This window comes from Pelmatolapia mariae, linkage group LG2 (assembly GCF_036321145.2).
Source record: "Pelmatolapia mariae isolate MD_Pm_ZW linkage group LG2, Pm_UMD_F_2, whole genome shotgun sequence".
Lineage (NCBI taxonomy): Eukaryota > Metazoa > Chordata > Actinopteri > Cichliformes > Cichlidae > Pelmatolapia > Pelmatolapia mariae.
This window is the reverse complement of record NC_086228.1, coordinates 6662216-6676768: the sequence shown is the minus strand read 5'-3', so window position 1 is coordinate 6676768 and position 14553 is coordinate 6662216.

Here is a 14553-nt window from a genome sequence, read left to right as displayed (position 1 = left end):
GTTAGAACAACAACTAAAGGAAACTTTCATTAATCTGAAAGGAACTAATATAGGTTAACAGGTAGCTGATACAAATCAGGATTTAAAACCATTTTTGGTTTGTTTGTTTTTCCGTTTGACTCCTTGTTTTATTCAATATTGCAGTTTATATGATAGTATTATGGGTTTGTTAAACTGTTCCATGTGAAAATGTTGGGAAATGAAATATCACAGGTGGAAATCAATGAAAGTGGAAATTCAGAAGAAATTCTGTCCTTTTCCTCATTACTGCACATCATAGATAACTATGTAATGTGTCTGTTGCACACTTTGTATGTCAGGAATAACCATAAATGTGTTGTCTTACAAACGGCTGTATCAGGTCTTTGCATCCACAATAAGCGAGGTTAACAGAACTCCTGGAAAGCAAAAAAAAATCTGGTTCTTGTTTTTAAGACAGTCACCTTTAGTTTCACGCTGAGTGATGATGGATTGTTGCAGACGAACCTGATTATGTTTCCCACTGGGTTTTATACTTCAGAGGCAACACAGAGTAAAGAGAAGCATTGTTATTTCAGTGTAACTTTAGTCTCAGTTTAGTTTTATCGCCTTGCAAATTTGATAAGAGCCAAATTGAGGAAACAAACTCAGCGTGTGGCCAGAAAATGCCATGGTGGCTTACAAACACATGTCAGAACAAAATATGAAGGATAAGACATCACACGTATAACGGAAAGAGACGCAGAAGAATTCATCTCTGAAATTTCTCACTTTATTGAACTGGTATTTGCCCGAGACCACCGGAATTGGTGGGATGGACACAAAGAAAATCAGAGGTAGACAAAAATCCATCAGGAGGGATCAGGAGAGAACAACGGTCTGCCAAGCCATTCCCTGCTTCAGAGTTTTGTAATTTTGCACCTGCTGTCGCTTTAATATTAAACTAACGAGGTTGAAATAGACTCACAGTGGTTTCTGCTTCTTAATTAGACAGATTTATATCCCTTCATGTGCTTCTGTCTTCTGTGCTTCACTGTCTGTGATCATGCTCGAGCTCATCTTCAGTCAGTTATCTTCTGTTTGTTTCCTGTTTAAAGGTCAAGGATCCCACCTTGACCTTGCCACCTGCCTGCGTGCCATGGACGCCCAGGTTTGCAAATACAATAACTTGAAAACGAAAGCAATGTTGTATTTTCAAATTGATACCATAGATACATCTAGTACAAGTCTCGAAAAAGTTTGCATCTTCGTGACCTTGACCTCAAGGTCTGATGCCAAGTCTTGTCACTTGAGACTGAGGTGATGCAGGGTTTTGAAATTTATTCTATATGTGCAAGCTACTAAGAGGCTGAAGGATAACACTGATATTTTTATATTTTCATGGAGCTGCTCTCAAAGCTTTGTCATCTCACCTCAGTTCCTATAATTCAGTCCTGGTCCTGCATCACAGTGTGTGGTGTGGAATAAAACTGTGACAGTGTCAGAAATTTAGCTTGATCATCTGAGCGTAGCTGCTGCTGCTACTAGCCAGCAAACCGAAATGCAGCATGTAGTGATGCACTGACGCTGGCCCCTCTGCGAAAAACCGGCACACAACCAAACAAATTTGGACAGCAGAAGCCGGTGATGTGTGCTCTAACTTCTGACTGAAGCAAGGAGAACACTGGATGGACAGACACAGCCAAAGATTTAGATTTCAGGTAGTAGGCATTTGGTACACTACATGCATAAAACCTGGTGTCCTTCCCATATTTATTAAATCCAGGTCTCACAGTGTGGTGATAATAAATTCTGTAGAAAGTGAGTAGGCATTTAAGAAAAAAAATATATAATTAAACTATTTTTGATGTTTAATAGCCATAAAGTGAGAACAGCGGACACTGAAGAGAACGTTTTCTAATTTATTACCTTTAATTGGACCCCAGCAGAGGGCTGAAACATCAGGATAATTCAGGTGTGTTTAAATGAGCTGCGTGTTTGCTCAGCAGAACTCTGGTCGAGCAAATTATGTTTTAAAAAGTGGCAGCACATCCTGCTCTGCCTGAATATTCTCCAGCAGAGTAAATGTGTCTGTGTGAAGTGCGAAGGAGAAGCTCCATCACTGTTTGTTCCGAAATTAGCCACTCCACCTGCACCTGCTGGCTTGCACACCTCATCGCAATGCAGCGCTCAGGTTACATGGTAGATGTGAGTGAAGTTGGCCCCCCCACCTTCTTCAAATCCAACAAAAGTGGTATCAAACGTTTGTGCTATGTTTGTGCTGGTTTGTGCTGCTAAAATTGTCATTTGTGCTGCTTCTGTTTTAAAGGTATTAATGAAAATGTAAAGGTCAAATGGTCAACCAGCCCCCCCACATTACCCAAATCAAACAAAATTGATGTTAAACGTTTGTGCTACCATTGTGCTGGTTTGTTCTGCAAAAATTTTTGTTTGTGCCACTATCATTTTAAAGATATTAACACAAATTTCTAGAGGTCAACAGAGGTCAACCAGCCCCCCCCACACACACACACACACATTAATGGAATCAAACAAAATTGATGTCAAACGTTTGTGCTGGTTTGTGCTGCAAAAATTTTTGTTTGTGCTGCTATCATTTTAAAAATCTTAATAAAATAACGTCTTGATGCGTGCTTAATCATCCAGGTAAGTAAATCCCAAAAGGTTGATTCTGTTCATCTGGACATTTTCAGTTGGAGAAACGTTTCATCACTCATCCAAGTGACTTCTTCATTCTCAGCTGACTGCAGGTTTCCCCAACCTTATAAACACATGTGAGTGAAGTTGGTCCCCCTACCTTCTTCAAATCGAACAAAACTGATGTCAAACATTTGTCCTGCATATTATTTTGTTTGTGCAGGTTATGTTTCCCTAATTTTATAAACAGTACATGTACAGTGAGAGAGAGATGTTACATCTGTCTTCACTTGCATCCCAGTCATAGAAGCGTTGGAGGTAGTTCTTAAGAGATTACAGGATCACCCCAACCTCAGCAACAGAACCACTCTCAGCACTGATCAGTTGTTTGCTTTTGGAACTGTGTCTTAATTCCACCTATTTTGCATAAGGGTCAGTACTACAGGCAGAAACCTAGGTGTGCCATGGGTCAAAGTCGCCAAACCAGTTCGTAAGCAGGTACAGGTGTGGCCAGAAGGGTCCTCAGAGGCACTGCAAGACTGCTTTTCCACCACAGGCTACCACACACGACAACACCACAGACTTTCAGGAATATACAGAAACTGTCATTGCCTACATCCCAAAATGCATCGTTGATGTCACAGAGACCAGGACTATCACTGTCCGGGCCAATCAGAAACCATGGCTCACAGGTCAGGTTTAAATGCTCCTAAGGTTGAAAAATGCAAGCCTTCAGAGCTGGGAATTAGGTGAGCCTAAGAACAGCAAGGTCAAACCTGTCACGTGGCATCAGCTACAGCAAAACTTCAGCAACAGCAGAGATACTTGGAGGCAGTGGCAAGGAATACAAACCATCACAGACTACAAGCCCACTCTGCAGACCGTGGTGAACAAATCCCCAGACAGTGTGTGGAGATCCCTTGCCAAAATCAGTACCACTGTTCCCACATGCCTCAAAGCCTCCACCATCATTACTGTACCCAAGAAGTCATCGACCTCCTGCTTTAAGGACTACCGTCCTGTCAAACTCACCTCCATCATTATGAAGTGCTTTGAACGGTTAGTCATGCATCAAATCAAATGATCGCTTTCCCCCAACCTGGATCCATTTGAGTTCGCATATCGGTCAAAACGCTCAACCGATGATGGAATTTCAACTGCCCCTTACTGCACTGGGTTCTGCAGGAAAAAATGACAACGGGTAGTGAGAGCAGCTGCACCTGCCTCATCTGGAAGGTCCTCTCCATTACAGGTGACTCCACTCAATGGTCATAAGATTTTGCATACTAACAATCATGGAACTAACCCCCCAGCACATTGTTCATTCAGTGGTGCTAGTTTCCTTCACTATGCAAATGTACTGTTTATAAGGTTGGGGAAACCTGCAGTCAGCTGAGAGTGAAGAAGTCACTTGGATGAGTGACGAAACGTTTCTCCAACTGAAAATGTCCAGTTGAATATAATCAACCTTTTGGGATTTACTTACCTGGATAATTAAGCATGCATCAAGACTTTTAAAATGATAGCAGCACAAACAAAAAATTTTGCAGCACAAACCAGCACAAACGTTTGACATCAATTTTGTTTGATTCCATTAATGTGGGGGGGCTGGTTGACCTCTGTTGACCTCTAGAATTTTTTGTTAATATCTTTAAAATGATAGCGGCACAAACAAAGATTTTTGCAGCACAAACCAGCACAAACGTTTGATAAGACTTTTGTTGGATTTGGGTAATGTGGGGGGGCTGGTTGACCTTTGATGACCTCTAGAAATTTTTATTAATATCATTAAAATGAAAGCAGCACAAACGAAAATTTTTGCAGCACAAACGTTTGATACCACTTTTGTTGGATTTGAAGAAGGGGGGGGGGGGGCAACTTCACTCACATGTTCTTATTTGATAGAATGATACCATATATGCCTATAGCTGCAGAAAAGGCTAACATTGTTATCTTTTTACAAAAAAAAAACAGATAAACATGAGAGGTTTTAGTATAAAGTTTGTGTTTCCCATTGTTTAAGCACCGATTCCAACCAAAGGAGGTATGTTGTATCAACAGAAAAGGCTAACTTGGTTATCATTTTGCAGAAAAAAAAAGAAAAAGAGACTGCTAAAAATAAAAGCTGGAGACTCGTGCCCTCCTGAATGCAGATTGCAGTATGTCAACCCTCACAGACAATTGGCTGCCTGGGATACTGTGGTGCTCCAGGAAGCAATGAGTGGTTGATTGTACTCATCTGTGGCTACAAAAGGCTATATATCCTTCACTCAGTGGCTGCTGCTTAGGACTGAACATGCAGTTTGCCCTTCTTGCCTCCCTCTTTGAACTTTGCTCGCACAACTCTGTTCATGGTGTTGAACTTTGTTAACCCCGGGTTATGGTTGAACTTAGCTTGAGTAGGTGGTTGTTGGCGTTATTGCCCGTGAGGCTAGCTTCAGTTTTTCACTCTCTTGTGTACTAATCAATGGTGTACTGATTATTTGCCCAGTGGCCTGCAAAATGCAGCCCTGTCAGTTTTCTGTTTGAATTTCTGCAATAAACCCCCTTTTTTTTCATTTAGTTTCCTGTGTGAGGGCTTATGTATGTTACTCCTCCCTGTCCCCTAGCAGAGGGGTCGTAACATGCTGACTGTGAGAGTTTGTTTTAAGAATTGCAACAGTGTTGGAAAAATGCCTAAAACACAGACAGGCAGGTACCTGTTTTATTTGTCTTTAACTCAGAGTCTTTCCTTTCTTCTTTGTGGGATTTGTCGTCCAGGTGTCTCTCCTGTTCTCTGTTTTCAGCACACACCAGTCCAGTGTAGCTTTGGGGATCATTTTCAGAGACCATGATGTTTATTTTTTCTAACAAATCTGCTACCTCTTTTTCATCCATCATACTTCTGTTACATGTGTGGAACCTTTTTTCATTGAAATCTGTGTTAGTTTTCAGCTCCTTTAATGCACTTTCACATGTTTCACCTGGTTCATGAGTCACCACTGTGATTAAATAAGAAAGTGCTCCTCTCCCAAAAACTTTCTCTAACCACTGCACTCCTGAGCTGTACTGGCTGCTATGCAGAGTGTTGGGTAATAGTAAGACAAAGGCATGAACTCCCTGATTTAAAGGGATTCTCTTTGTTTGTAGGCCGAGCATGTTAATGACACAGACGTGTCGACCACACAGATTATACAGATTGGAGGAAAACTGTTCCACATTTGTTTGCACTTCATGGTCAAGGAAAATGTTCTTTGGTCCGATCTCAGTGGAAGCTGGGTCACCAATTAGTACAAGTGTGAGATCAGGAGCCACTGAAGAAAAAGAACAACATGTTACAGCATGTTACAATACAGACATCACTAAAACCACAGTGAACGATTACTTTGTGATTTTACTGAACAGTAACTAAATAATAAGAATAAAGAATAAATTAAATTTAAATAATTAAAGAGGTAAATGCTTCGCTGTGTTTAAACTCAAATCAGATGCATACTCTAAATAGGTCTGACTATAACACTATAATATGATCACATTACCTCTCTCATTGATGGGAGGAGTTTCAGACGTGTTTTCAGACTCTCCTCCTGTGCTGTCGTTGTTTTGCTCTGCCGCTGCAATATCTTGATCATCCATCTCATCAGCTTCTCATTTTACTGCAGGTCTGTGTATCACATATGCATTCAGTTTATCAAAGATGAAAGTACAAAAAGATAGAACTTTTTATCAGGTGCACACGTTCAGCTACTGTAGCTGAAGTTCAAAATAAGCATCAGAATTGATAAGAAAAGTAAATTATTTGATTTCGAATGCGGCATGCTCTACTGGGATTTTCTATGATTGCTGATGTCAGAGACAAATGGGTAGACTGCTTCAAGCTGATAGGAAGGCTCAACTCAAACCATTCAACTCAACCATTCGTTACATCAAATATATGCAAAAAAAACGTCTCTGAATGCACAACACTTCCAACTGTGACGCAGATGGGCTTACAGCAGCAGAAGACCGCACCAGGTGCCACTCCTTTCAGCTAAGAACAGGAAACTGAGGCTGCAGGTTAAACAGGCTCACCAAAACTGGACAACGGAAGATTAGAAAAATGTTTCCTGTTCATCATATTCTATGAAACCATATGTTTGTAGTGGCTGTTTTATGAGGCTGACACTTAATGAGTTGGATTAACAAAAATTATTTCAGCTGAGCTCAACATTAAATATCTCCCATGATAATCCAGAATAAAAATGGTGTTTGTTTCTGTTGAATGAGTACTTTTAATTTTGAAACTTTAAAAATATAATTTTTAATGCATTTAAATTGTACAGTTTATGTGTATTGTATTGTGGTAAATATAGACTTGTAGTCAAGACCGCCTAATCCGAGACCAAGACAAGACCAAGACCAAGACCAAGTTGAGACGAAACCAAGACCGAGACCAAGTCGACCAAGTCTCTCCCTCTCTGTTCCTCTCTCTCCCTCTTTGTGCTGACAATCAAGCCAAACACCAACATCATCAAATATACAGTTGAAACCAGACATTTACATACTCTTCAGATAAAAACACAAACACTTTTTTAATTGTAACATCAAATCAGACTAAATGTTTATTTTTTTTAGATTGATAAATATAAAAACATATTTGTTAAATTTAAGAGTAAAGAGAGAAACTATCTGTATTTCTTAATTGCAAATGGCACCAAATTGTATTCAAAATTGAGCCACACTTATGGAGGTTCACAATTCTTTTCCTGGTGTTTTGGTTGATATCTCTTGAATTTTCCCATGTCAAAGAAACAGGCTCTGTGTGTTGGGGGTGCCTTATATGCATCCACAGGTGTGCCACCAATTTACTCACATGGACTCTACTAACCTATCAGAAGCTTCTTAAGCTCAGAATGGAATCGTCTGCAGACTCTCTAAAAAAAAAAACAGCATTGTTGTTCGGCTTTTTATTTATCCATTTGTTGATTCACTCGAAGAGCAAGTAACGCAACCAAGTGATCAGTTTGATATCAATCTTTTGTGATACACCGTCATATTTACATTATTTGTACAGTATGAATGATTTGCTTTGGTACCTGGTCAAACTTAAGCTCTCCTCTGTCTGCAGCAAACTCGCAGGCAGCAGCTTCTCCCCCCTCGCTCACATTCTGTTCTGTGCTCAGTCCCTAGTGCCTGAGCTCGGATCATACCAAAATTAGGGGGAATTTACGACGGTGCGCTATGTGCTTCGTGTGTTGTTTTTGTTTTATACAGTTGTCAGTCAGGCATCTAACTAACAAATTACACTCCAAAAGACCCCATGCTTCTGAAAAAATGACCTGGGCTTAAGCCCAGTAAGCCACCCCCCCGCTCCGCTGATGGTTGACTCCAAATCTCCCGAACACTATGTCGATTTGAGAACGCAAGACCGAAACAGCGAGACCAAGACCACGTAAACACCGGTCTCGAGACATCCAACTCTAGGTAAATATAGTTGGTATTTTCATAAATCATCTAATGTAAACAATTCCTCATCACTCCTCATTGTCATTTAGTGGTTAAACTAATAACAAACAAACATTTAATGGGTAAGGGTGTGTAATGGTACAACAAACAAACAGATAGGGAAAAACCAACAGGATGTGCCCTAGTTAAATACTGCAACACATGTGCTGGCATAACAACTTCAGTGCTCCTTGACAGTGAAGCTAGAGATCAACGTCTAAAACGTTCATTCAACATGTATCATTAGTGCTGAAACATCATTTTCTCATTGGTGCTTAAATGTACTGAGTTCTCAGGGCTATAAAGACTATAGCTTATTCCTTACATAATTTTTAACCTCTTCAAGGTAAATGTTAAATTTAGCTTGAAGAGGTGATCGATCAGAAAAAAAACAAACAAAAAACTTACAACTGGTTTAAAATTATGGTTCCCTCTAAAAGTGTAAATGGAGCCAAACCAATCACCCAGACCCTCACTGTAGGGGTCAAAAGTTACGTTTTTCCTTTAATACTCATGCCTGCACAGATTTTACCAGGTCTTTACACACACACGCAGACATAACTGTGTTTGTTTTTATAACAGTGACAATAAAGAGCTATTCTACAAGAGAAATATTATTAAATAATGATCAACTCACCTCTGTTTTGTGTAGATCCAGATGCCTTCTTATGAATCCTACAAGACACTGATCTTTATATAGAGATCAGTAATATTTAATGATAGGTCTGCCCCTCATAAACTCCTCCCAGCTGCTCTCAAGAAATGGATGTCATATAATACCATAAGGAGCTTTAGATCTCTGCATAAGCAAGTTGTTTTAGCTCCAACCATTGACTGTAGAAAACTACTTTTCTACAGTCAATGGCTCCAACACAAACAGTAACTGCTTCTGAGTGAAAGTTGGGTACTTCAATCAGGCCAGTGTGAGAACACTCCTTCCACGTCACTACAAACACACAGACTTTGCAACAAAGAAGTTTTGTTGCTCTGCTCCTCCCAAACTCCTCCCAGCTGCTGCCAATAATTGAGATGCCATATAAGACGTATCAGGATCAAACATTAGTTTCAAATGAGTGATATAAAAATGAAAGTCAAAGTAGAATGGCTACACCACATGATTTCCCAGAAACCATGTGACTTAAGTTTCAGCTTACTGATGAGCTCATTCATACACAGCCTAGGATGAAGTGAACAGCTGTTTCCAACAAATCTGTACAACTGTGAACAAAGGTTTTTGGTCACACAAAGTTTGTTTTAGTTGTTGTTTTCTTTACACCTTTCTACACTGTAAAATCTAATTAGTTCCTAAAACTTAAACAAAATATTCAAACTCATTTACAAAGTAAAGCTCACTTAAGTTAGGGCAACTTATTCATGAAGTTCTGATGAAAAAACATGGGAAATTCATAAGTTTCAAAACCTTTTATTAGCAAATACATTTTACAAATTGTTTTAACAGTGGTGCTACTGCCAGTACTTTTGGCCACAATTGTATTCACTGTAATTAAGTGTTAAAAAGGTGCAGTATGGGCTCTACTTTTACCTGAGTAATTAGTAAATCTCACTTTTGGAGACAAGTCTTTCACAGAGAGATCAGCCATTGTTTTAACGTTGAACATATGTGGAATAAGTGTCACGTCTGCGGAGACAGACGACAGGGAGTGAGGTGAACACGGACCCAAAAGCAGACATGGAGCTGAGATGGATGTTAACAAAAAGCGAGCCTTTTATTTGGCTGGAAAAAGGCACAAACAAAAAGCAAAGAACTAGAATAGAACAAACAAAACCTATACTGGAAAAATGAAAATAAAACAAATAAACAAAACACTGCATGAAACTTGGAACCTGGAAAAACAGATATAGGAAACTCAGATAAACCAACCACAGACAAAGGAAGACAGAGGACTAAATACACAAGAGGGTAATGAGGGAATGAGGAACAGGAGGGAACACAGCTGGAACTAATCACACACAAGACACAGGGAGGAAGAAAAACAGAATGCACTAACACAGGACTGTCGAAGTAAAACAGGAAATACGCAAACATAGAATCCAGGGTGACCAGACACAACACAAGGAATTCGGGGTGTAATGGCTATCTTAATTTCTTCTTCTTAGTGTTCTCTCCTTTTCTTATATCTACATAATCACACTCTGGATGGACAAGAGTCTGTTTTACACATCGGTTTCTGTAACAACAACAGCAAAACCACTGTGTCACGCCGCCACCCGCTTGTTTATTTTCCACAAACGTTTCACAATAAAAGCACAATATCCTTTTGAGGCTTTTCAAAATAACACGTGAAATAACTATAAATGGCCCTTAAATTCCGGCCCCTAATTGTTACTGCTAATTGTTATAACAATTAGTCCATGTGAGTCAGGAACTGCTCTCTCAACCTTTCCCATTATCCAGGAACTTCTTGGTGCACTGTCATCAACTATGAGAACAACCTCTCCTGGTCTCAGATTTCTCCTAGTCACTAACCACTTCTGTCTTTCTTGTAAAAGTGGCAAATACTCTTTAGTCTAATGTTTCCAAAAATTGTCAGACAGGTACTGCACCTGTCTCCACCTTTTTTGGCATGCAAGTCTTCTCTTTGGAACAATCCAGGTGGTGGTACTGGCTGCCCTTTAAGAAGAAGTAGATGATTGGGTGTAAGTGCCTCTAAATCATTGGGGTCATTAGACACTCTTGTTATTGGCCTGCCATTGACAATTGCCTCAACTTCACATAGCAATGTCAGCAAGCATTCATCATCCAGAGGTTGCTGCTTTAGAATCTGGTTAAGAATTCTCCTAACTGAGCGTATTTGCCTCTCCCAGATTCCTCCAAAATGTGATCCTGCTGGAGGGTCAAATATCCAAGTGATGCCTTTTTGCATGAGCATTTCTGAGATTTTGGAGTGATTCCATCCCTTGATTGCTTCACGCATCCTTTTGTGCACCCACAAGGTTAGTGCCATTGTCTGATCTCATGACAGACACCTGACCTCGTCTTGCAATAAACCTCCTGAATGCATTTATGCAGGAATCAGTCTCAAGTGAATGGGCAACTTCTATGTGTATTGCTCTAACAGTAAGACATGTAAACAATACACCATATCACTTAACTCTGCTACGCACTTATTTGACCTCAAAAGGTCCAAAATAGTCTATGCCCACATTTGTGAATGGAGGTTTGTCAGGCATCAGGCGATCCTGTGGCAAGTTTGCCATTCTTTGTTCACCAGGTTTTGCAGATGTCCTTCTATATGTTACACACTTTGACAGGATCTTTCTTATTGCTGAATCTGCCTGTGCAATCCAGAATGTTTCTCTCAGCCTGGATAATGTGTAATTCCTTCCTCCATTACCTATTTCTTGGTGAATGTGTCTCAGAATCAAAGTAGAAACATGATGACTTTTAGGAAGGATCACTGGATGCTTAACATCAGCTGGTAGTGCTGACTCATGCAAACTACTGCCAACCCTTAAAATTCCATCCTGGACAAAAGGATCCAGCTTTGCAATGTGACTGCTCCTTTTAAACTTGTCACCTTTATGAAGACTTGCAAGTTCATCTGCGAAGCTTTGAAGTTGACAAAATGTAACAATCTCAGTTTCTCCTATTGCAGCATCTGCAGTAATGAGTGAAGATCCCTTAATACATGATTTGAACTGTTGCATTTGATCTGCAACCTTTCCAGCTTTCCTTTGGCTGCTTTCATAGCCACTTACTTGTGACATGAGAAGCTTCCAATGTGCTCTTAGCCTGTGAAGCAGCTGCTTAAACATGACTATCCAGGAAACTGCCTTCTTTAGACGGTGCCAGTCTGAATAGTGAGAGATCAGCTTGTTTAGTGGATTTTCATGTACTTCTGTAACATCCACATGCATTACCTCCTTGACTTCAAAATAATTTTTTGTATTTCTTTAATGTTTGGTGGAATTGGCCAGTTTTTTTGTCTATTGTCAAAAACTGTGGCCCAGCAATCCAGTTTGGAAACATCATAAATGTGTTTGTGTTCATTCCTCTTGAAGTGTGATCAGCAGGGTTTAATTCAGAATTTACATACATCCACTGACTTGGTTTTGTGTTGTCTGACACTCTATTTGCTACAAATGTCTTAAACATGATGTTCTCACTGGAAATGTACTTTAAAACAGTTGTACTGTCAGACCAAAACACAGAATCTTCTTGTGGCATTTGCAGCTCCTTTCTCATGAGCCTGTCCATTTTTACAGCAACTGCAACTGCTGTAAGTTCGAGATGTGGAATTGTTTTTTGGTTTAGAGGAGACAATCTGGACTTGCCAATGATGAATGAGCAGTGAGTTTCTCTTTTCTGGTTTGTGATACGGAGGTAAGTAACGACTCCATAGCCCCTCTCACTGGCATCAGCGAAGTGGTGCAATTGTGCAGATATGACCGCTCCAAATCCAGCACGTTTTAAACACCTGTTGATGGTAAACCCATGAAGTTTTGAAAGCTCTAAATGCCAAATTGTGACATTTGAGCCAGTTCAGCTGGGATTTCCTTATCCCAAGAGATATTCCTGCCACATAGCTCTCGCAGGATGATTTTTGCTGGCAGAATGACGGGAGATAGAAACCCCAACGCCAATATTGCACTTACAAATGAGAGGATGCCTTGCTTTGTCTTTGCCATAAGTTTTTCATTTATCCTGATCTTAAATACATTTGTCTCTGTGCACCAGTTCACTCCTAAGACTCTTTCATCAGGTAGTGCATCATGTCTCAAATCCAGATCTTTAATCTCTTTTGCTCTTTCCTTTTCAGGAATGGAAGCAAGAACAACTCTGCTGTTGCTCATCCACTTTGTTAAGTGCAATCCTCCACTCTCACACAATGCTCTCAGGTCCCTGACCATAGTACATGCCTCTGTTTCATCTGAAAGTGACAGAAGACAATTATCTACATAAAAGTTGTTCAGAACAGCGTTAACTACCGCTAGTGGCCTTTTTTCTTGAACATCTTCTGCTGCTTTCTTCAGTGCAGAGTTTGCAGAGTTTGGGGAGGTTTTAGCCCCAAACAAGTGCGCCATCATTTTGTATTCTTCTTCTTCTTGACATTAGTGACAGAGATGCGATTTACTGAAACACTCAGCTCTCTGTCAGAAGGAGTAGAGCAAGAATCTCTCTTGAGAAGGCCATTGATAACCCGACCCAGGACTGTTTGAACAGCATATGGACCATTATCTTCACTATGAATAAACTCCCATGATTCCATAGCCTTGTGCACATCACACCCTATCAAAAGTCCGATGTCTGCATCTAAATGTGGGAACTTGATTTGCTGAAGATGTGGCTACCTTTTAAAGTTATCCTGTGTAGGGATGTTCTCTTTAGACACTGAAATGTCTGCATGAGTGTAAATGTCAGGATCTATATAAGTGTTCTCATTCAAACCACACACTTCTAATCCTGATAGGTGGTAGCTTGTCACCAACTTTTCCTGCCCCATTGTGCGAAGCATGAATTTTGTTTTCTTACCTTAATGTCCTCCCTTGTCCAATGAAGCATGCTTGGATGGTTCTTAGAGCAGTATTCACACAATGACCTTTTCTTACAGTCTTTACTCAAATGACCTTGTGTCAGACATGCAAAGCACAGACCCTTTGCTTTAAGGAACTCTAGTCTTTCTTTATAAGGCTTGTTTCTGACCGTTTGACATTTTGCCAGTGTATGCAGTTTTTCACAGTATATGCATGGCTTCTGGAAGGCATTGCTAGTGTGACAAGAAGCACTTTTATTGATTTCAGGAGACCTTTCAATTGCGGCTTGTGTTACACTTGTAGCAAATGTGCTTCTCCTTTGCCTGGATGATCTGTTCATTCTCACATTTGCAGATGACTTTGCTTTATCTTCGGCATCCTGAAGATAAAGATAATGTCACCAAACAAAGGATTTGTAGCTATTTTTGCCTCTCTGTTTATGAATCTGACCAGATCTGAGAACTTTGTTCTCCTTCCACTTGTTTCTTGAATGTCAAAGGCAGAAACCCTCCACATTTCTCTCATTTGGTCTCATTTCTCTCAACTGGTCATTGTCAGTCTTGTCATGAATTGTGTGGTCAAAGGCTCTTATAAATGGAATGAACTCAAGTGGATCACCACTAAAGATGGGATTGTCTCTTTGGAGCAAATGTAACAGTCTATGTTGTTTGACTAACATCTCAGTGATATCGTTTTGTTTCAACATGACTTCACACAGATTCATTGGAATAACACTGGCATCAGTTTGGTGTATGTCATCATCTTGTTTTACATCATGACCAATTTACCTTTGACTGCCCACCGTGTTCACCGTGTACCTTTGGCTCTTTCATCTTCTGGCAACAGTAGCAGTACATCAACATTTGCTTGGAAGAATTCTTCATGTAACTTTGAAAAGTTATGTAAATGTTCATCAGTAGACTTTTATTCTCAAGACTTTTATTCTCTTTCATTGATCCGCTAATTTTATTCATTTTC